The sequence below is a fragment of the Hylobates moloch genome, unplaced genomic scaffold, assembly GCF_009828535.3.
Source record: "Hylobates moloch isolate HMO894 unplaced genomic scaffold, HMol_V3 SCAFFOLD_6, whole genome shotgun sequence".
Classification (NCBI taxonomy): Eukaryota; Metazoa; Chordata; class Mammalia; order Primates; family Hylobatidae; genus Hylobates; species Hylobates moloch.
In genome coordinates, this window is record NW_026652281.1 from 145,397,886 (window position 1) to 145,418,362 (window position 20,477).

Consider the following 20,477-nt stretch of genomic DNA (forward strand, 5'->3'; position numbering starts at 1 on the left):
GACATATTGTCCCTGAACCTTGCATTTGTCTTCTAATGAATGGGGAGATGTCCATCAACCATCAAGGGTAGTTATGGGTGATGAGTAAGTGAAGGTAGGTAGGGCAGCAAGCATTAAGTCTGACATGCAGGGGACACTCAGGAATGCCAGTTCCTTAACTTTTACTAGAAAGTACCTGTGAAACACCAGCATCAAGTGGAGGCTGCATATCTACCCAGTTCTGCAGCTAGAGTGGACCTTTCTGTTTGTGAAATCCAGGCTTCTCGCTTCACTGATGAAATTGAGAACCAGCCAGGTGCGGTGGCTCATGCCTGTAATCCCAGCACTTTGGGAGGCTGAGGCGGGCAGATCACCTGAGGTCGGGAGTTCAAGACCAGCCTGACCGATATGGAGAAACCCCGTCTCTACTAAAAGTACAAAATTAGCCGGGTGTGGTGGTGCATGCCTGTAATCCCAGCTACTTGGGAGGATGAGGCAGGAGCCACACACACACTCCCCTCCCGGGAGGCGGAGGTTGCGGTGAGCCAAGATCACGCCATTGCACTCCAGCCTGGGCAATGAGAGTGAAACTCCATCTCAAAAAAAAAAAAAAAAAAATTGAGAACCAGAGACAAGTGACTTGCCCAAGGTCACACAGAAAATAAATGCCAACCTCGAGTCTAGTAAAAGTTTCTTTTTTCTCTTTCTCTTATATAAATTTTTTACTGAAAGTCAGATCTGTGTCCTTCTCATCAATGATAATAATTCACACATATTTTATGTGTATGGCTGCATTATTCCCAATAATCCTTTTTGATTGTATAGACCAGGAAGTTGCATTCGTCGTGTGTCACAATCATTTGTGAGTTGTGTCATAGGAATTTACTATATGTCAAATGGTTACAGTCCAGTGATTGCAAGTGAATTCCTATTTTTATAATCAATTAAAATGGATTTAGAGTTATTGTAGTCTAATGTCATGTTCCAACAAGCTTTTTTTAATTTTTATTTTATTTTTTATTTTTTTTGAGACTGAGTGTTGCTCAGTCACCCAGGTTGGAGTGCAGTGGTGCAATCTCAGCTCATTGCAACCTCTACTTCCCGGGTTTAAGCAATTCTCATGCCTCAGCCTCCCGAGTAACTGGGATTACAGGCACATGCCACCACGCCCAGTTAATTTTTGTATTTTTAGTAGAGACAGAGTTTCACCACGTTGGCCAGGCTGGTCTCGAACTCCTGACCTTAAGTTATCCGCCTGCCTCAACCTCCCAAAGTGTTAGGATTACAGGCGTGAGCCACTGTGCCCCACCCAACAAGGTTTCTTAAGTGAGAGTTATAACCAGTCTGCCAGGGAGGTTACCCAGAACCTCTTTTATTCTCCATGCTGCTGCTCTTAATGATCCACTAATACCTGCAGATGTATAATAATAAGACTTATATACAAGTTATTAGAGGGCTTTTTATCTCTTTCTGAGGCTTGAGTTTAAGATCTACGTATTCCATGGGAGACTACCATGCCTGGGAACATCCTATGTCAATTATTAAGAAAGAAATGAGGTTTAAAAACACTAGGATAGATAATAGGGAGAAGAGATTTGGTAACTCAGAGAGGAATAAAATAATAGTCAATACCAACATCTATAGAATGTTTACTCTCTGCTGCCCACTGAGCTAAGCATTCTTTATTGTGACCTCATTTTATCTTTTCAACAGCCATATGGGGTAAGTACTTCAGATGAGGGAACTGAAATTTAGAAAGATTAAGTAACCGGCCGGGCGCGGTGATTCACTCCTGTAATTCCAGCACTTTGGGAGGCTGAGGTGGGTGGATCACCTGAGGTCAGGATTTCAAGAACAGCCTGGCCAACATGGTGAAATCCCGTCTCTACTAAAAATACAAAATATTACCCGGGCGTGGTGGCACGCACCTGTAATCCCAGCTACTCGGGAGGCTGAGACAGGAGAATCACTTGAACCCAGGTGGCAGAGGTTGCAGTGAACTGAGATTGCGCCACTGAACTCTAGCCTGGGCAACAAGGGCGAAACGCCATCTCAAAAAAAAGGTTAAGTAACTTGCTCAAGATCACCAACAGGTGTTGCATCCAGGACTGGAGCCCACCTAGCTGGATTCTTGCATCTACACTCATACTAGCTGTAGCCTGGTCTGGCTCTGTCCTGGTTTATTAATCCATCTCAGGGCCCCAGAGTGCCCTGTTGACAGCTAGGCTTGAGAGTTAACCATTTATTCTTAAAATGGGTGAACCTGATGTGGATCTCAGGGAGAGACTTTGCTAAGGAGCCTTAACCAGAGAAGCCAGTGAGATCTTCATGGCAGCTTAGGACACTGTTTGGCATAAACTCCACCTTCTGGGAGCAGCTGGCTAACCAGAGCTTTGGGGATGGGAGAAGAGAGAGAGATGGAGGCAGAGGGACTCTTTGAAGGATGCAGTGTGTACAGGGAGTTCACAGTCCTTTCCAAGTCGCTTGGGTAAATGCTCCCAACAGCCAGGGAATGAGTAGCCAAGGCCGTTCCTCTCTGTCACCATCCCTCCCCCTCCCGGGGAGAGGGCTTAGCCAAACTGACCCAATTTTCCAATTCCCTGGGGTCCCAGATTGCTGTGAGAAAAACACTGCCCTTTTGAAGGGAAGAGAATCAGGTTGCCTTAGTTACCTGGAAGGTTGGCACGCCAAGTTCAGGTGCACGTAAGGAGAAACAAGGCTAGAATAAGTGTGAGTCGAAGGTGGCCACCATCTTGCTGCACAGTTCCCTCAGTGGCAGAAGCCTTGATCAGCCTTCAGTGGCACTTGCAGGGAATGCCGACCTAATGTCAGGTGGCTGTCCATGACGTTTATCAGGAGCTCTCTCCAGCCACATGTGGTGCTAGGTGATGAGGCTCTGCAGCCTCCAGTTCAGCAAGGGGCCCTGGATAAGAGGAATCCACTTCACTTGGGGAAGTAGCCTGGTGACATCCCTATCACCAGCTCCTCGCTATTTGCTAAGGGAAGCACCTCTACTTGGACAGGGCTGAGGGCTAGATCTGGGGAAAAAACTCCTGTCTTGCCTCTCCCAGCATAGAGATGGCCAGCCGGCTGCACACCTTTAGGTAGAACAGCGAAAGGCTCAGTTGCTGCTGCCTTGAATCCGTTTCAGAGTGAGATAAAGAAAGAGAAAACTAAGAAACTGGATACAGTGACATTTTGTTATTAGACCTTCCCCAGCAGGCCATTCAGCCTTTAGTTCCTGAGCAGAAAAAAAAATAATGGGGTAGCGGGAGGAGGGGGCAGGCGTTCACTGTTGTGTGAGGAGAATATTCTCTAAAGATGCAGGATGGGGAAGACGGGGTGGAGCAGAGAGTGGGGAGGAGGGGAAGAAAAAGGACAAGTGTGGTGGGTCACATGCCCATTCTCCCCACCCCCCACCCCTTGCCAATTGCCTGCTCAATGCTTCTACCCATGACATCTCTCTGTTGGGAAGAAATGAGATCTTTCAGTTTCAAATGTCTGCCAAAGAAAAGGGATGGAGGCTTAAGTTCTCACTCAATGGTCAGCCAGAAAAAAAAAATGAAGCTGCATCAAGATTAGGGACACCTTTGTTGGCTTTTTTTTCTTCTCTTGCTCCATTCATCACTCTCTGGCAGCGAGGACACCAGGCCAACTGCAGCTGCTGACTTTCCCCAGTCGGCTGCCTGCTGTTGCCCAGGCCTGTTTTGGTAGCAGCCCCCACACTGGCTTCCTCCCCGCCCAGTGGCAGTTACTTGTTGGATTCGTCCCTGGGGCAGCCCCTGGGATCCACTGACGGGTAACAGACTTGGAAGGATAAAATGTCAAGATGCAGGCATCAGGTGGCTGCTAGGATGAGATGACCCAGGGACAGCCTTCCAGTCCTACATCTGTCGTGGCTTTTCTTGGAGAGTCGTGCTGTGAGCATTTCACTGTGTATTCCAGGAATTTTTTATAAGTGCATTGTTTGTCTTTGTATCACTAACAGTGAGAACAATAACTGGCACCTGGTGATAATGGTGATAAATAATCATGATTGTCTTTAAAGATCCTTATCCATTGTCTGTCACATGCGAAACACTATTGCTTATCATATTTTTCTGGCATTTTGCAAATGAGGAAACTGAGGCCGAGAGACAAGTCAAGTGACAAGCTCATTTTTTCACTATGGAAAAAAATGTATATGTGTGTGCGGTTCCACCCAAACATGGGATTGCATACCGCACGATTCACGATTCCCTGTAATAGATAAGCTCTCCATAAAGATCATTAGAGGACACTGAGTCAAGTCTGGCTTTGTCACTTTAAAATAGTAAGTGGGGGCCGGGCACAGTGGCTCACGCTTGTAATCCCAGCACTTTGGGAGGCCGAGGCGGGCGGATCACGAGGTCAGGAGATCGAGACCACGGTGAAACCCCGTCTCTACTAAAAATACAAAAAATTAGCCGGGCGTGGTGGCGGGCGCCTGTAGTCCCAGCTACTCGGGAGGCTGAGGCAGGAAAGTCGCTTGAACCTGGGAGGCGGAGGTTGCAGTGAGTCAAGATTGTGCTATTGCACTCAGCCTGGGCAACAAGAGCAAAACTTCGTCTCAAAAAAAAAAAAAAAAAAGAGTAAGTGACCTTGAACTAGTTCCTTCTCAGCTATAGAACAAGGATAAGAGTAGAACCTATGTACCCCTGAGAGTCATGGTGAGGGTACGACATCCAACATGGAAAGTCTTAGCACAATGCTTAGTGCATATCATGCCTTCATATGGGAGCTCTTTCCAGTTAGGCCAACCTACCCTCCTGTGCATTGGTAACGGTAGAGGAACTAAAACCCCTGTTTCTTCCTTGCCAACTCAGGTCTCTTCCTGGTGGGCCATGGCTCACCTGAGCCACACTGACATTAGAGCTCGCAAACCACCTTGGCAGCACTCATTATATGAATCAATAAACTCCCCTCCTCCCCCAGTCTTATCGGAGGCAAGCCCTTCTTTGGAATTTCTGGAGTGAAGCGACTCTTGCCAGTGAGCTGGCACCAGGGCTGTGTGTGAATCAGGGTAATGAATTGCAGTTGTCATGGCAGAGCTAAAAAGGCTGATGCAGGAACTGGAGGTCTCTGGAACTCATTTGTAACTGCTTTGATATCATGTCCCCTCACTCAGTCTTCCCTTTTGCGCTGTTTGAGAGCTGTTTGAGGACCTGCTGATTTGAGCATGGTGGTGTTGCAGGAAGGGCATTGGCATTTATCACGTCCCACCCAGCGGGGGGTTGGCCATTCACTCAGCAGGTATTTATGGAGTGCCTACTGTGCTCAGACTCTGTTGCCAGAGTGGAGGATCAGAGCAAAGTCCCTGCTGCAATGGGGTGTGCACGCGGGGGATGGAGACTGGGAAATAGTTAAATAGACAAATTGCATTATGACTGGGGGTTTGATGTTCTCTAGAGCTCTTTTAGGAAGACGGAGGGACAGACCTGGTGACACCTGTTGACAGTGGTGGTGCAAACCTAGATTTGAAGCCGGGAGACCTTGGGGCCTTTAGTAGGTTGTTATCAAGAGCCTATTGTGGTGAGGTGGGCTAATTGCTGGCAGTGCAATGGTGATACACAATAGAGTCTCCAACTCACAGAATTTACTACAAATTAGTGAGAGGCACAGCTAGTCAAGGAGCTGTGCAAATATAGTAGAAATACCAGGCTTTCTGAGTCTGTTTTCCTCCTCTCCTGTTTCATCTGGACACATCCAATCATGTAACAAATATTTATTGGATAGTGTACCTGTAATGTGCCAGGCATTGTTTTGGCACTGGGGGTTCAGCAGGGATTAAACCAACAAAAATGCTTGTCCTCATGGAGCTTACTTTCAAGTGCGGTGGTTGTCAAACGTGAGGAAACATCAGAACCACCTGGAGGGCTTGTTAAATACTCAGTTTGAGTCAGTGGATCTGGATGGGGCCCAAGAATGTGCATTTCCTGCAGGTCCCCAGATGATGATCCTGGCTTGACCCAACTCATACCAACCAATACACTGACTCATTGACTCCTTACAATAACCCAGGAGAGGGTACTCAATTGTCCCTGTTTTGCAGATGAGGAAACTGAAGACAAATGAAGTAACTTCGTCCTCTCTATGCTAAGAGGGCTAAAGGAAATGGTCTCATGAGCCAACACTGTCTACCTGCATCACTGTGATTATGAGGACGATATATCACTTTCTTTTGTTTTGCTGACCAAAGCCTGACCAGTAGCAAAATCCTGTGAGTTTTTCTTGTTCGTTAAGAAATAAGGCACAGGAGACCAGGTGTGGCAGCTCACACCTGTAATCCCAGCACTTTGGGAGTCTGATACAGTAGGATGGTTTGAGCCCAGGAGTTTGAGACCAGCCTGGACAAGAAAGTGAGATCCCACTTTGAAAGTGAGATGGGATCTCACTTTCTTGCCCATCTCTACAAACATTCAAAAAATGAGCTGGACATGGTGGTCCACACCTGTAGTCCCAGCTACACCAGAGGCTAAGGTGGGAGGATCGCTTGATCTCAGGAGGTCAAGGCTGCAGTGAGCCATGTTTACATCATTGCACTCCAGCCTGGGTGACAGAGTGAGACCGTCTCAAGAAGAAAGCAGGCAAGCACAGGGAAGCAGCCAGTCTAAGGGGATTCCAGAAGACCGAAGGGACTTCTCTTTCATTAGAATGTATAGAATTTGTATTTTCATGGCCACAGCAGTATCAGAGGAAATTGCCCTCCCTCTTTCTCAGTGGAACTGAGCCAGGACTCCCCTGTGCTGAGCTGCTTGGGAGAGGAAGGGTCCCTGGGCTCCTTCACCCCAGGGGACTTTCCCTACTTCAACTCCAGGAAGTGCAGGGAGGTGGTTTTGAGGAAAAGCAAATCCCTGCTCTCATGGAATCCTCACATCAGCCCTCTAGGGAGGCCTTATCCACTGCTATTCCCCTAGACCACTGCTTCAGCTTTACATACCTTTGTCACTTGCTGGTTCTGTGACTTTGGTCAAAGTTACTTATATCTTTTTGAGCCTTCATTTCTTCACTGGCAAAATGAGAATAAATTAGAATCCATCTCATAGAGTTAGTAATAATCACATTAGACATCTCTCATTATTTTCAAGTTCCACTGACCAGGCAGTTCTAATGGCAGCCATTACAGTCCCCATAATATATTTGATAACTTTCTCTGTAGTTACAGAGTTACTGCTCAATTCGTTTGAGGACTAGATTTTTTGGATGTAAACCACTTCTTGTTTCTCTCTGAGAAAAATGTCCCCTGGAAAAACTGGTCATGCCTAAGAAGATAGACTTCTTCCTAGTAGACATTGACTTTTACTGGACAGGAATATTAAGAGGTGCCTTAATAGCTCATGGAGTTTCAAAACAAACGTAAGTGGTTTATTTCTATTGCTGATGTAAAACAAACATTTACCAGCAGCCAGTGGAGAACCTTGGGTTTTTCTTCAGCCTCTGCACTGGTCATGAGGCCCTCCAAGGTTTTGGCCCTCGTACAATGGTTCTTCAGTGTGGTTCCAGACCAGTATATTAGCTTCACCTGAGAACCTGTTAGAAACACACATTCTCATGTCCCACGTCAGACCAACTGAATCAGAAACTCTTGGGGGTACAGCCCAGCAATCTGGGTTTTCATGAGCTCTCTGGGTAACTCTGCTGCCCACTCAAGTCTGTAAACCACTGGCTAAGTGCACTCAGAAAGACCTGAGATATTTTGTTAATGGTTGAATGGCAGACGCTGGCCAGGATTGCAGAATCTTCTGAGCACAGGTGCACACAGCCAGTTGAAATGGCCTTAATTAGCTTATGAACTTTTTTTTTTTTTTTTTTGAGGTGGAGTCTCACTCTCACTCAGGTTGGAGTGCAACGGCGCGATTTCGGTTCATCGCAACATTTGCCTCCTGGGTTCAAGTGATTCTCCTGCCTCAGCCTCCCGAGTAGCTGGGATTACAGGCATGTGCCACCATGCCCAGCTAATTTTGTATTTTTAGTAGAGATGGGGTTTCTCCATGTTGGTCAGGCTGGTCTCAAACTCCCAACCTCAGGTGATCCACCCATCTCAGGTGATCCACCCACCTCAGCCTCCCAAATGCTGGAATTAACAGGCATGAGCCACTGTACCTGGCCCAGTATTTTTTTTTTTTTTTTTTTTTTTTTGGTAGAGATGGGGTTTTGTCATGTTGGCCAGTCTGGTCTCAAACTCCTGACCTCAGGTGATCTGCCTGCCTTGGCCTCCCAAAGTGTTGGGATTACAGGCGTGAGCCACTGCGCCTGGCCAACTTAGAAGCATTTTTAATATCATTCCCAAACCCTTGCTGGCCACTCTGAACCTCCACACTCCCTTCTCCAGGCCCTCACCATCGCCTCACATCTTCTTGGCATTAAGATTCAGCTTACAAATGAAGTTTAGAAACACCTTCCCCACCTCCCCAGCCCAGGCTCCATAGCATCCTGTGCTGTAATAGAACGGCATGATTTCCTGTATCTTTTCTCTTCTTGGTTAATGGGTAGCTCAGTGGCTGGCATGCAGTAGAAGCACATTAAGCCAGGGTTGAATGCTCCCCAGTCTGGAGTTTTGGATTCTGTTTCTGGCCCTTCCTCTTAGCAGCAAATCGCTTAACCTTCCTGAGCCCTGGTTTCCTTAGCTCTGCAATGGATGAATAAGGAGTCTTGATCTCCTTTCTACAAGGAGATGAGAAGGTGTCTTTGGAGCTGGGGGAACAAAAGGAACAGTTAGTGGTTCCCAGCTTCTGCTACATATTAGACTCGTCAGATCACTGGAGGGGACAGCTAAAAATACCCATGCCTGGCCCACCCCCAAAGGTTCTGGTTTACTTGGTCTGTGGTATGGCCTGGGCATGGAATTTCTAGAAAGTCCCTAGTTGATTCTAGGTTGCAGCCAGATTGGAGAAGCATAGCTGTAGGTAAATATCTGCCTTCCTTACAAACATTTGTAGAGTTTGAATGAGATTAAATGAAAGTACCTTGTAGGCCGGGCACGGTGGCTCACGCTTGTAATCCCAGCACTTTGGGAGGCCGAGGTGGGCGGATCACGAGGTCAAGAGATCGAGACCACGGTGAAACTCCGTCTCTACTAAAAATACAAAAAATTAGCTGGGCGTGCTGGCGGGCGCCTGTAGTGCCAGCTACTCAGAGAGGCTGAGGCAGGAGAATGGCGTGAACCCAGGAGGCGGAGCTTGCAGTGAGCCGAGATTGCGCCACTGCACTCCAGCCTCTCTGAGTAGCTGGAGATCACTGGAGGGGACAGCTAAAAATACCCATGCCTGGCCCACCCCAAAAAAAAAAAAAAAAAAAAAAAAGAAAGTACCTTGTAAAGGGGACAAGTGCCATAGGAACATGAGATATTTTAAAACCTAATATTTATAGTTTTACTTGGAAAAATTGAGATTATTCAGGAAGTATTTAAAAAATAGTTGCAGGAGGTGGAGAAGTAAATATCTGGAGGATGGCCAGGTGCAGTGGCTCACGCCTGTAATCCCAACACTTTGGGAGGCCGAGGTCGGCAGATCACCTGAGGTCAGGAGTTCAAGACCAGCCTGGCCAACATGGTGAAACCCTGTCTCTACTAAAAATACAAAATTAGCCAGGCGTAGTGGCGCACGCCTGTAATACCAGCTACTCGGGAGGCTGAGGCAGGGGAATCGCTTGAACCCAGGAGGTGGAGGTTGCGGTGAGCTTAGATCATGCCATTGCACTCCAGCTTGGGCTACAGAGCGAGACTCCATCTTAAAAAATAAAAATAAATATTTGGGGGAATGTCAGTTATCTTGCTGTTTGGTAATTTCCCCTCTTCTATGGCTATCTTCTTATTTTTTTCCTGATGGGTGAAGAATCAAAGATATTTGGGCTCCTTTTGCCATAATGTGAAAATCTTCAACTCCCACTGCAGCAGTAATGCTTTTGAATAAATTGATCTAAGCTGCTTTATTTTCTATTTATTTGTTTTTGAGACAGAGTCTTGCTTTGTCACCCAGGCTGGAGTGCAGTGGCAAAATCTCAGCTCACTGCAACCTCTGCCTCCTGGGTTCAAGTACTTTTCTTGCCTCAACCTCCTGAGTAGCTGGGATTATAGGCATGCACCACTACGCCCAGCTAATTTTTGTATTTTTAGTAGAGATGGGGTTTCGCCATGTTGGCCAGGCTGGTCTCGAACTCCTGACCTCAGGTCATCCACCCGTCTTGGCCTCCCAAAGTGCTGGGATTACAGGTGTGAGCCACCACGCCCAGCCAGTCTAAGCTACTTTAGAGTTGTAAGCCGGGGGCTAGGCCTTCCTTTCATTTGCTGAACCTGGTTTGGATTTTATGCACATAATCTACATCTTTGAGACTCCGAGAAAATGGGTTGCAGACACTGCCACCATATAGATCGCAGCCTGTGGACAGGAACTAATAATTGCTAATATTTATTATGACTCTAGATTGTGCCAAGCTCTGGGCTGTGTGCTTTGAATGCATCGCCCAGTTTAATTCTCATAGCAACCCTATGAGGTAAGAACCATCTCCATTCTGCAGATGAGGAAATTGAAGCTTAGAAAGTTGAAAACTTGCCCAAGGTTGCATAGCTAATAAGTGGCAGAACTGACATGCAAACCCAGTCTGTCTGCCCCCGCAGATACGTGTTCTTTACCATCATGTAGATCAGGCCAGGATGTCAAGGAGAGCAGCCCCGAACTAGTCCTGATGATTTAGACTAGAGCTTCTTTAACTGCTGTGATTCCTTCATTGGCACTTTCTTCCATTTGTACAGTGTCTGTCTTTGCTTGGTCTTTGCTTGTTCTACCCTTATTTTAGCAGATATCCCTCGCTCTGTGAACAAGGTGAGTGAGCTCTTTTTCTGAGTACATTTGGTTTTTCAAAATCCCTCCAAGGAATCATTTCGTTGACAAAATGCCCTCATCTGTGGTGGCGATCAACATCTTTGATTTTACCCTTCTTTTTTTTTTTTTTTTTTTTTTTTTTAATTGAGACAGAGTCTCGCTCTGTTGTTCAGGCTGGAGTGCAGTGGTACGATCTTGGCTCACTGCAACCTCCACCTCCTGGGTTCAAGCGATTCTCCTGCCTCAGTCTCCCGAGTAGCTGGGACTACAGGTGCCTGCCACCACACCCAACTAATTTTTTGTATTTTTAGTAGAGACAGAAGCGGATTTTCACCGTGTTAGCCAGGCTGGTCTCGATCTCCTGACCTCGTGGTCTGCCCACCTTGGCCTCCCAAAGTGCTGGGATTACAGGTGTGAGCCACCATGCCCAGCTGATTTCACCCTTCTTTTTGTGGACTGTTCTGCTCAAGGGGTCTCCATCTGCTTATTTGGTATGAAAGGCTTCATGAGAACCAAGTTTGCCTTTGACTGTTTGGTGCCTGAACGGCCTGTGGGCTTGGTCTGCAGCATTCCTGCTTGCCCAATAGAACATCCTTCAGAAAGAATGTGTGTTTAGGGTTCACTAGAAGTCAAGTGGGTCTTCACGCTGAGCCTTGCGAGCAGGAAGTGGCTTTAGCCGTGCATGGGTTACCTTCCACTTCTGCTGCACATTGGTTAAAACCGAAACCAGAGAAAGCCATCCCTTCTTTGAGAACTGTGCTAGGAAAAGGCACAGCAGTGAATTGCTGTCACCCTATACGGAGCTTACAGACAAATAATAAAAAAAAAGCAAAATAATTACAGATTAGGAAAATCAGAGCATGCTGGATTGGAAAATAACAGGCCTTGTCACTGACTCCAAAGGTCAAAGGATAAAGTTAGAAAGTTCTGTAGTCAGAAAAACTGAGTTTGCTTTTAGCTCTAAATAAAATACATCTATAGTGATGCCTCTTCAACTGGAGTTTTCATCATTTTGCGCAGGAGTTCATGGCACTTTATTGGCAACAAGCAATGTTTTTTTCTTGACTTTGGCAGAGGAGCTCTCAAAGCAGTGTGATCTGTTGGCCGCGTGCATCTGAACCTCTAAAGGGAGTGGCTCAAATGCAGGTTCCAAGGCCCTACCCCAGTCAGAATCTCTGGAGGTGGAACCCAGACTCCACATTTGTAAAGAGAACCTCCAAGTGAGTTTGATGGAATCTTCAGTTTGAGAACCACTGATCAAGGGAATAGATTTGTGCCAAATTGCAAATCAATGTAGAGATGCAGCTAGAATCCCTTCAGCCTCCTCCACAACCTGGCCCACTTCTTGGTCCTCACATCAAAACAGTCTCTTCCTTTCTTCAGGCCTTCATGGACTTTCAGTTCTCCAATATGCTCAGGGGCTCCCTCTCCAAGAATAAGTCTTCAATCTGCAAACCCCACCTGGTGCCCGTTTACCTGAAGGACATAGAAGAGTCCCACATCCACTGCCTCTACCACCCCCATTCATGCCTCAGCACCTCCATCCCTCCTTCTCCCACCCCAGCCTCAGAGCAAGGTTCCAGAAGTGTCACCAGGGGCCACACAGTGGTATCCTCCTTGACCTCCTGTAGCACCTAGCAGTGCTCCCAACTCCCTTCCTTTACAGGGTCATCCTCATCCAGAGGAAGTGGGGCATTTTGCACTCTTCTCCCTCTTTGCTCTTCGCTAGGGGTGTCCTGTGTCCCCAAGCCTTCAACCACATCCTCTGCCATGAAGCCTCAGGTGCCCATTTCTGGGTACCTACTGGACATTTCTGTGTCTAGACAAGCACCGCAAACGACAAATCGAAAATTGAATCCAGTCCTGGTCTCAAACAGCTTTGCCTCTGGCCTTTTTTGCCATTACCATGAGATGGTATCTCTGTAATGATTACAACATAGGCATGGTTCACATGCTTAAGGTCCAAAGGGTGCATAGTGGAATGTAGATCTTCCTCACACCTGGTCCCTACCTACCCAGCCCCCTCTCCACAGGCAACCCCTATTTCCAGAAACATCCATCTCCATTCCTTCTTCTTTCATCTAGCTGCCAAGTTCTGCCACTCTTTCTTTTGCAGGCTCTGACACCTCATTCCTTTTCTGTTTATTCCTATAGAAGCTTAGTGGAAAATAGACCCCTCTCCCTCTGTCTTAGAAAATAGAGACCTCTCCCTCTGTCTTAGTGGAAAATAGGCATCTCTCCCTCTAAGTAGAACATAGAGACCTCTCCCTCTGTCTTAGAAAATAGAGACCTCTCCCTCTGTCTTAGTGGAAAATAGGCATCTCTCCCACTAAGTAGAACATAGAGACCTCTCCCTCTGTCTTAGTAGAACATGGAGACCTCTCCCTCTTTGCTCTTCCCTGGGGGTGTCCTGTGTCCCCAAGCCCTCAACCACCTCCTCTGCCATGAAGCCACAGGTGTCTGTTTCTGGATACCCACTGGACATCATTTCTGTGTCTAGACAAGCACGACAAACTACAACAAATCGAAAACTGAATCCCATTCTGGTCTCAAACAACTTTGCCTCTTGCCTTTTCTGCCATTACCATGAGAAGGTACCAGCTCAGTGTAACACAACCCAGCGCTGACCTGCCCTCCCCCTTCCCTGTCCCCTTGGGGTGCTGGGGGACACACTGCTGACCTTCTCGAAGCTGGTCTCACCCTCGTCTCTTCTAAGCATCTCATATTTTGCTTCACTTTCCTCATCTGTAAGAATGAGAATGATAGTGTTTACTTCATCCTATTTTTAAGTGCCTTAAGAAGACCTTTCCCCTGTAATATTTTTGTATCTCTTTAATTTTAATATTTCAAACATATAGGAAAATTTCAAAAATAGTACAAGAAATTTCCATATACCCTTTACCCAGATTTACCAGTTTTTTTGTGTTGACCATTTACCTTATATTCTCTTATTCTTTCTCTCTGAATATATTATATATAATTATTTATATATAAAAACCATTTAAATTGTGTGTGTGTATATACATATATATATACACACCCCATTTCTGTATCTCTGAGTATATATAATGTATCCAAAGATATAGAAATTATACATATAATGTATATCATTTATAGATATATGTAAAATATTTATGTATAAACAAACACCATTTAGGAGTAAGTTGGAGGCCGGGCACAGAGTGGCTCATGCCTGTAAATTCAGCACTTTGGGAGGCCAAGGTGGGAGGATAGCTTGAGCCCAGGGGTTCAAGACCAGCCTGGGCAACATAGGGAGACCTCCGTCTGTACAAAAATTAAAAGAATTAGCCAGGCATAGTAGTGCATGCCTGTGGTTCCATCATCTTGTGGAATGCTGAGGTGGAAGGATCACTTGGACCCAGGGGGTTGAGGCTGCCGTGAGCCATGATTGTGCCACTGCACTCCAGCCTGGGTGACAGAGGGAGACCCTGTCTAAAAAAAAAAAAAAAAGCATAACTTGGAGATACGTTTCTTTTTACTGCTAAATACATTGGTGTGAATTTCCTAAGAAATAAGATTGTTCTCTTACATAACCACACTACTTCATGCAGTTTTTATGAGGATTAAACTGAATAAATAAAGTAAAGCACTTTGCAGAGTGCCCATCACCCTTGTAGGTGCCAATAATTGGTAGCCATGGTTGCTGAGTTCTCTTCATTGGTCCTTGGCTTCTAGCCCACCTGGGTTGGTGTCAGTTCCCAAGCATGCCCTACACTTTGCCATTCTTCCTGCTGGACTGCAGCTCCCCAGCCCCACCTGTATGCATTCACGCCTCCCCTCCCAGGCAGCACCTAGTGCCTCCTGCTCCATGAGACATCCGTCATCTGCTTCCCTCCCTACTTCCAGCAGGAAGGGGTCGGCTTCAAGTCAGGCCCTTTCTGGTCAAAGGCTACAGAGGCCCATACAAGATGGCTCTAGAAAGAAGCTCACAGGAATCCAAGGCAAGGAATAGTGGCCCCTGCTGCTGGGCAGGTGGGGGCTGCAAGAGGGAGGCGTGAGAAACCAAGGCAGCAGCATCTCCCCACAGCTCCCTCTATACCTACCCACCTATGTCATGGTTTCCTCTGCCTCCTAAAACCCTCATTTATGAGTCAGTTCTGCTTCTTACTAGCTGTGTGACCCTCGGCAAGCTGCTTAATCACTTTGAGCCTGTTCCCTTGCTTTGTAAAAATAAGGCTAAGAGTAATAATAGACCAGGCACAGTGGCTCACGCCTGTAATCCCAGCACTTTGGGAGGCCAAGACAGGTGGATCACCTGAGGTCAGGCATTCAAGACCAGCCTGGCCAACATGGCAAAACCCCATCTCTACTAAAAATGATATACAAAAAATTAGCTGGGTGTGGTGGCAGGTGTCTGTAGTTCTAGCTACTCAGGAGGCTGAGGCACGAGAATTGCTTGAACCTGGGAGGCAGAGGTTGCAGTGAACCGAGATTGTGCCACTGCACTCCAGCCTAGGCGACAGAGCAAGACTCAGTCTAAAAAAAAAAAAAAAAAAAATAGCCGGGCATGGTGGCACACACCTGTAATCCCAGCTACTCAGAAGGCTGAAGCAGGAGAATCTCTTGAACCTGGGAGGCAGAGGTTGCAGTGAGCCGAGATCGTGCCACTGCACTCCAGCCTGTGTGACAGAGCAAGACTCAGTCTAAATAAATAAATAAATAAATAAATTAGCCAGGCATTGTGGTGCATGCCTGTAATCCCAGCTACTCAGAAGGCTGAGGTTGCAGTGACCGAGATTGCACCATTGCACTCCAGCCTGGGCGACAGAGCGAGACGCCGTCTAAAAAAAAAAAAGTAACAATAACCGAGATTTTATTGAGTGCCAAGCACTGCTCTAAGTGTTTTATATTTATTAGCTCAAATAACCATCACACCAACCTTCTGAGAAAGGTACTAATATTGTCGTTATTTAGAAATGAAGACGTGGAGGCACAGGGGGATTAAGTAATTTGCCCAAGGTCGCACAGCTAGAAAGTGACAAAGCCAGGATTCAAGCTCAAGTTGTCTGGCTCCAGAGCTTGTGCTCTTAAACTGCCATCTACTTTGAAGGGTTGTTGTGAGAATTAAGCATGGTTTATCTTATTTAAGGCATTTAGCAGAGAAGCAAGGCTCATCATAAATACTTTAAAATGTTAACGGTTATTACAGTATCACAGTATTAGTTTGCAGGTGACTGCGATGGACTTGATGGCCCCAGCCTATGCCTCCTAACCCTTCAGCTCAGCCACTACAAATCATGAGAGATGCTGAGTTGAAAATATCATGGAGCCAGCCTTGAGCTGGACTCACTTGGTGCAGGAGACATCAGGGGTCATGTGGAGCCAACCGCAGCAGCTGCCCACTCAGGGTAGGTCATGGGTGATTGGCATCCTAAGGGCTTCTTTTTTATTTTTATTTTTATTGTTACTATTTTTTAGAGTCTAGCTCTGTTGCCCAGGCTGGATTGCAGCCGCATGATCTCTGCAACCTCCATCTCCCAGACTCAAGTAATTCTCCTGTCTCAGCCTCTCGAGTAGCTGGGACTACAGGCGTGTGCCACCACGCCTGGCTAATTTTGTATTTTTAGTGGAGACAGGGTTTTGTCATGTTTGCCAGGCTAGTCTCGAAGTCCTGACCTCAAGTGATCCACCCGCCTCGGCCTCACGAAGTGCAAGGATTGCAGGTATGAGCCACTGTGCCCAGCCTAAGGACATTATTTCTCAGAACTTCGAAAGTGAATTGCTCTGAATGCTCATGGCAGTTCGCAGGGCCTGGTGGTTTCTGCCTCAAACCCCTGTGGCAAACTCCTGTTTTTGTCTGTGTGATTCCTACCCTCTCGCTACTCGAAGTGTGGGCCGTGGACCAGCACATCAGCATTGCCTGGGAGTTTATTAGAAATGCAGAATCCCGGCCAGGCACAGCGTTCATGCCTGTAATCTCAGAATTTTGGGGGGCCGAGATGGGCCGGTCACCTGCGTTCAGGAGTTTGAGACCAACCTGGCCAACATGGCGAAACTCCATCTCTACTAAAAATACAAAAATTAGCCAGGCATGGTGGCAGGCATCTGTTATCCCAGCTATTCAGGAGGCTAAGGCAGGAGAATTGCTTGAACCCAGGAGGTGGAGGTTGCAGTGAGCCGAGATTGCACCACTGCACTCCAGCCTGGGTGACAGAGCGAGACTGTCTCAAAAACGAAAAAAAAAAAAAAAATGCAGAATCCCGGGCTGCACCCCAGATCCCCTGAATCAGAATGTGAAGTTTAACCAGATCCCCAGAGGTACTTATGCATGTTAACATTGAGTAGCACTGACCGTTCAATACTACTTGTGTTGTTTTTCTTTTTTTCTTTTGTGGCTGCCTTTGCCTCTTTCTAGTTCAGATTTAGGGCACACTACATACTTGTGGTATCAATAAACAGTGGACTTTTACAACCAGCTATAAATACTATCTAGAGAAAGGAGCTTCGCAGCTTATTCCCAGAGCCCCATGTGAAATAAGAGAGTGAAGCCGGGTGGGGCGATGGAGCTCAATTGATAGGGGTTCACACCTGCAGAGAAAATGCAAGGTCCTGAGGTCTCAGTGCATCTACCAAGAAGGTCAGGTGCCAAAGGTCAGAGCAGTCTCAGGCTATGCAGGAGGTCACCAGGGCTGCAGAACATGGGACAGCAGATGACGGCCAGTCAGAGGTGGGAGCACTCATGGCAGGGTGGTGCCTGTTGGCTCTAATAAGCAGTGAGGGGTGGCCTGGCAGCCACCAGTGGCAAGCACAGAGGCAGGATTCCAGTCCTCAGAGAACAGAGGGAAGAACAAGACAAGGAGGAACTGGAGTCTACAATAAGTTTCCCAGGCAGGGAGTTGAGCTGGCAAAGTTAGTCACAGGCTGCCTGGGAGAAGTATTGATGTGAGGGGGCCAGGCATGGTGGCTCATGCCTGTAATCCCAGCACTTTGGGAGGCTGAGGCGGGTGGATCACCTGAGGTTGGGAGTTTGAGACCAGCCTGACCAACATGGAGAAACCCCATCTCTACTAAAAACACAAAATTAGCCAGGTGTGGTGGTGCACACCTGTAATCCCAGCTACTCAGGAAGCTGAGGCAGGAGAATCACTCGAACCCAGGAGGCGGAGGTTGCAGTGAGCCAAGATTGCGCCATTGGACTCAAGCCTGGGCAACAAGAGTGAAACTCCATCTGAAAAAAAGAAAAGAAATATTGCTGTGAGGGGACTAGCACAATGATACCTTGGGCCAAGGCTTTGGTTGGGTGAGCTGGGTCCCCTAAACATAAACCCTGGCCCCAGCCAGGGGGAACCTGAGCCTGGAGCAGTCCTGGGAAGCCAGAGGTGGGCTCCAGGTGTGAGACTGGGTACAGGTGGGGACAAGGAGCCAGTCACGGGCTGCAGGGAGAGTCTGAGAGACTTGTGAAGCACCTAACCTTTCCTGGCGTGAGGGTGGCAGGAGGTGTGGCCAGATTCCAGAGGGCTTTCCCATCAGGGATTAGGACACTGCTCTCGCCAGGCCCTGGCTCACCTGTGCACAGCATTTTATCGGAAGCATGGACCTTGCCCCAACACATTCCTGAGATAACACTCCCCGCCCGTCTCTGAAGACACTCAGTCCATTGGTGTGAGGGAGGCTGCTGACACCCCCCAGATTCATTTCCAGTTTGTTTGACGTTGGCATGTATGTCTGTGTAACATGACTGAAGAACGAGTCATTAGTGAGCTGTCCAAAGTCCCTTTGGGAACATTCCAGGAAAATAAACCAATATTCCATCAAAGCCACAAATAACCTTTTTTTTTTTTTTTTTCCATTCCTTCAAAGCAGGATTTCTCAGAGTGTGGTCCACAGACTTCCTGCTTTAGACTCCCCAGAGGAGCTTGTAAAATGCAGATTCCTGGGCCGCCACCCTAAGCCTACAGAATCAGAATCTCAGTGGGGCTTCTGGGAACTGCATTTTTAATATGCTACCCAGATGATTCTAATACACCTTAATCTTGAAAACCTCTCACTCTCTTTGCCCCTTTGCTTGATCCTTCCTTTGTGTCAACACTGTGTGCCTGCTGCGCTCTGATGCTACCTCCCTGTGCTGCCCCACCTGGTGAACTTCAGCTAAAGGGCCACCTCTCCCTGGGAGCCTTCCTTGCCATCTTTGTCCCACCTTGTATAGGGGCCCACTGTGTTTTCTCCTAATATGAATCTACCACAAAGTAGTAGTTTCTTTCTGCCTGACTGCTCCCCTGAATGGGGAAGCATCCTGCCCAGTCTCCCCAGGCCCAGCACAAAGTTTTGCCTATAATTGGTACCAAGAAAGGAATCAGTGCAAGTGAAGGGTGTTGAGCAGCAATGGAAAGGCCACAGAGTTTGGGTGACGAATGGTCGCTTCCTGTTAAGAAGCTATCACCTTCTGACTCCTCTCCTGGTGAGTCTGAACTCCTAGGTCAAGTCTGGGGCCAGAGGGCAAGCATCAGACCCAAGAAGAGGCTAAGGCTCTGGCTGGCAGGAGGCACAGCCCACGTGTTTGGGACTGCAGTGTCCCTGGTGGAAGCTCAGATCCTTGTCTGTATTTCAGGGAGACTCCATAGCTTGACATTCTTCCTGCTATAGAAAAACAGATGAAAGAACAGTTTTCAATCCCCAGGGCTGACCCCAAACCCAGGGCAGCTAGAATATTCAGGCCTCCCCCTCTTTTCAGGCAGGAGAAGCTGAAGAATAGAACTATCGGACCATGAAACTCCCAAGAGTCCTTCCCCCTCAGCGTTTCTCAGAATTTGCGACCACGATTTTCTGTGTGAGGCTCGCAATTGCTATTTGCCAAACCGGTAACTGCTGACCCAACAGAAATCAAACAAAGATACCAGAAGCCCCAGACAGGCTGTCTTCATCGCGTCAGTGAAGGGAGAGCAGGTGCCTGGGATCGAAAGGACGTTGCCCATCACCTGGCTGTGAAAAACAAAATGCATTTCCTTATTCTTAACAAGCTGAGCACCAGAAACCTGCTTTACCAGTCCATGGTGCCTCCTGGAAGCTGGCTCGCTTATCTGCATGTATGTGAGCGCTGGGGGTGTTTTTGTGGGGCTGGCTCCAGGCAGCGTGGCTTTGGAAAGGAGAGGCCTGACCTAGTGAGACTCTAGGGTCAGCCCAGACTGCTGTGACCTCAGGGGACTCAGCCCAGGAGGTCCAGGTGAGGGCAGCCTGCCCTCTACGTCTGCAGTAGGTGAAGAACCCCTTGGTTGCTTGAAGAGAAAGAAAGGACTGGCTGGGTTGTAGGCAGCAGGGCCGAGCAGCTGAGGACTAAGTGCACAGCAGGCCCTAGCAAATGCTTCTGGAATTGAATTGGTCCGAGGGGAGACTCCAGCTTTAGTTCAGCATGGGCTGTATCCGAATCCTTCTGACATTTGCTGGTATTCCATGAGGGAGTCAGGTATTACAAAGTTTTGGCAATTACTGTTTCTTTTGTGCTTTTTTCTTTATGAGAATGTTATTTCAGAATCCATTCCCTTTCTCTTCCCTTCTCACCACATTACACTTGATTTGCCTCCAGGAGGAAAATAGTATGTTGTTATCATTTGGTCAAGATTTTGTATTCAAAAAAGAGTAAAGTGACAATACAGTTCAAAAATCTTGTTAGATGCTGTGGAAACCTCACCTGGCGGTAGTGAC

At 47.3% G+C, this 20,477-nt stretch overlaps 2 protein-coding genes across 10 annotated transcripts in view; both read left to right on the forward strand.

Annotated features, from left to right (window-relative positions):
* WWC1 (WW and C2 domain containing 1) overlaps positions 1-20,477 on the forward strand; it is a 181,970-nt gene that overhangs the window by 5,139 nt on the left and 156,354 nt on the right. The window contains exon 1 of one of the 9 annotated variants that reach the window (XM_058440118.1): positions 2,024-2,042. The exons of 7 other annotated variants lie outside the window; for them this stretch is intronic. The gene's annotated coding sequence lies outside the window, so the exon portion shown is untranslated. Of the gene's footprint in view, positions 1-2,023; positions 2,043-12,015; positions 12,038-20,477 lie in introns of those variants that run through there. One more of the 9 variants, XM_058440119.1, reaches the window with a different exon arrangement.
* RARS1 (arginyl-tRNA synthetase 1) overlaps positions 9,479-20,477 on the forward strand; it is a 234,378-nt gene continuing 223,379 nt past the window's right edge. The window contains exon 1 of the mRNA XM_058440123.1: positions 9,479-9,498. The gene's annotated coding sequence lies outside the window, so the exon portion shown is untranslated. The remainder of the gene's footprint in view (positions 9,499-20,477) is intronic.